Source organism: Lutra lutra, chromosome X (genome assembly GCF_902655055.1).
Source record: "Lutra lutra chromosome X, mLutLut1.2, whole genome shotgun sequence".
Classification (NCBI taxonomy): Eukaryota; Metazoa; Chordata; class Mammalia; order Carnivora; family Mustelidae; genus Lutra; species Lutra lutra.
The window spans coordinates 66250001-66253169 of NC_062296.1; positions in this window are offsets into that span (position 1 = coordinate 66250001).

A 3169-nucleotide genomic window follows, 5' to 3' on the forward strand; every position below is an offset into this window, starting at 1 on the left:
AGCTAAAAACCAAGGAACTGTTAAATTGCCAACAGGCTTTCATTTTGTCAGAACTGAGATTAAAAAGCACCCAAGAGAAGTTTAAGCAATTCTTTTCCACTGGGTGGGCTATTAGGCAAATTGCACTCTGCTTCTCAATATTTCTAATAAAGACTCTTTCCCGATTATCCGCCAATACCCGCCCATCCACATCCAGGAGTTACTTGGCTTCCTATGCCCTTATGATGAAAACACAAAGCCTATGCAGCACCTAAAAATAGCTCCAGGATTAGTAATATCTGTTGTAAGAGTCAGCTTACTTTTTGTTTTGTTTTGTTTTGGTTTGGTTTAGTTTTGTATGCACCTTGAGAATTGTCCCCATTGTACTGCTCAGTAGACTGGCACCAACTCCCAAACCTGAAAGTCATGGCCACTAAGAAGTAGGATTCTGCTAAACAGTCTGGGACAATCCAAAGGCTGCAACGGGAAGTCCCATGGGCCTGGCGCGCTCTCACCGGCCCACAGGAAGGGTTTTCAGTCACTTAGAGTTCCTGTTTTGGCCTCTGCAGAAACAGTCCCTTTGCTAACAGGGTCTGCTCAGTACTCTTTTCTGCTGTGGCTATTATCCTCTGCCAGCCTGATGTTTTCTTTCTTTCTTTCTTTCTTTCTTTCTTTCTTTCTTTCTTTCTCTCTTTCTTTCTTTCTTTCTAGTTTGTTTATTTCAGAGAGTGCAGCAGAGACAGAGAGAGAGCAGAGGGAGAGGAAGAGGCAGAGAAACCCAAGCAGACTCCGCACTGAGCATGGATCCCAACTCAGAGTCTCCATCTCACGACCCCAAGATCATGACCAGAGCTGAAACCAAGAGTCAGATGCTTAAGTGAATGAGCCGCCCAGGCGCTCCATGATGTTTTGCCTTAAATCTAAGTTTCCCTTTGATGCAGCATTGAGAAAAGCAGCAGGCGTGTGTCCTCTTCAGTTCTGCTTGTAACTTCAGTTCTTTTAAGGAACCCACAGTCCTTGTGATCGAGTGTCTGACTGGAGATTTTTCACTTCCCGAGGCCACCCACTTTACGGTGTCTTTGCTTCTGAAAGCTGGAGTAAGAGCAAGGAACACCTTTCCCTCTTCTTTCTAAGGCCTTAGAATCAAAGTAGTTAGAGTGTCAACTTAAAAGGGTCAGACCTGGGCGCCGGGGTGGCTCAGTGGGTTAAACCTCTGCCTTCGGCTCAGGTCATGATCTCAGGGTCCTGGGATAGAGCCCCACATCGGGCTCTCTGCTTGGCAGGGAGCCTGCTTCCCCCTCTCCCTCTGCCTGCCTCTCTGCCTACTTGTGAACTCTCTCTGTCAAATAAATAAATAAAATCTTCAAAAAAAAAAAAAAAAAGGGTCGGACCTGACTTCAAGCCCAGATTCACCCCTTTACTGGCTGTGATGCTTTGGATGGGTTTATTGACAAGTTCTAGATTTCAGTCTTCAGCATCTTAAGCAGGAAGGGAATTTAAATGAATGTTAAAAGCACATGGAATGAGCTTTGAAGGGATGAGACAAAGTCTCTAAGCTGAGCTTCCAGTAACACTCCCAGGACATGTGGCAGGGCTCACCCTGCCTCCCTGTCTTCTGTCTTGACATTCATGGTAGAGAAGCATTTATCATTGCACAGTACAGTTTGAATTCAAAATACAGCTATACTTAACAACATTAAAAAGTAGTGATCATGGATACCATCCAGATATTCTCCTTAAAAAGTGAGAGAATCCCTCACTTTGTCCTTTCTGTTTCAGTTGCTCAAATACTTAGAATTTGGGATGCCAGCTGTCAAATGGGAGATCACCAGATGTTTCCATAGTAAACGGTTACTATAAGCATAACAATTAAGCCCTGTGCTTGGGGAAAAAAAAGGATGGACAAATAGAATTGAGTGGAATAAACATTGAATGAGACACTAGGAAAACCAAATTCTGTGTCCAGATCTGCCAACGTATTCTTTGTGGGAGCTTAGGCAGGGCACTGGACCTCTCTGACCTCAGTAACCTCATCCAGAAAATGAAGGAATTGGCCCCATTACTAAAGCCAGTTCTTATATATACATCACTAAAATTGGTTCCTGTCAGAGCTGAAAGCAAGATTCAAGGTGTTTGTGGAAAATTATTAGCTCAGTCCTGTGCTGTCTCCTTTCTCTCCCAGTTCAGCCCCTTTAGGGGAAAAGTGGGCTAATTGTAGAGGATTTATCTCTCCCTCTAAATGAGGGTATTCAGGCTGTGCTTCTTGAATGCTGAAGAAATTGAGGAATTTCAGATCTCCTGCCTGCTATCACACTTCTCCTAGCATAGGCATTCCCGGCTTGTTGAGAAAGACAGCACTTGTTTGAAACATGGGGCAGTCAATATGTATTTGCTCTCAATATTTTTACAAAATTTGACCTGAAATGTCTTTTATTCCCCTCTAGCTCATAAGCTCCTTCAGGGCATCTTTGTGCTTATTTTATGGCTTAGAGGTACGTGACATATAGTAGGTACTTAATATGATTACAAGAACGTGTGCAATGATCAAAAAAGGAGAACTAGATACATCATTTAAGAATGATTTTATTAGAAATCAATTAAAAATAGAAATAATTTCATAATTTTATAATCCTTCCTGCCAGAATCCAGATGTCCAACATCCTAAAGTAGTATTCATCCGCACAGCCTTTTCTAGCTGTGTTCAATCCATAGAAGCGCTTCTTATTCTTATCAAATGCCATGAAGTCATCTGTAAGCCTGTAATGGCTTCTCTGATCTCCTGTGGAAAATGCTCCTAAAAACACGCGCCCGCCATTTTTATTTATTTTTTGTGTGTGTGAGGAGGAAGCGAACAGTTTAACATCTGTCACTCCGGGAATATTTTTACTTCTGGCTTATTTGTTCTTGTTTGGAAAGAACACTCATTTAGTATGAGTTGTATATGCACAAGACATTTCTCTGACCATATTACATAGTCCAAACATCTTCATTACACTGGAATGTCGAAAGAGCAAACAGCTCGCATGGATATTTACTCGGCAAGCAAATACCCAGGATAAGCATTGCATCTAGTTACTGGTTGTATATTTTCTTGCCTTAGAAGTCTCTACTGAGCTGTGAATTGTAGAGTTCGACATATCAGCAGAAAAAAGTACCTACAGACTTAGAACTTTGAAACAAGACTCACCCT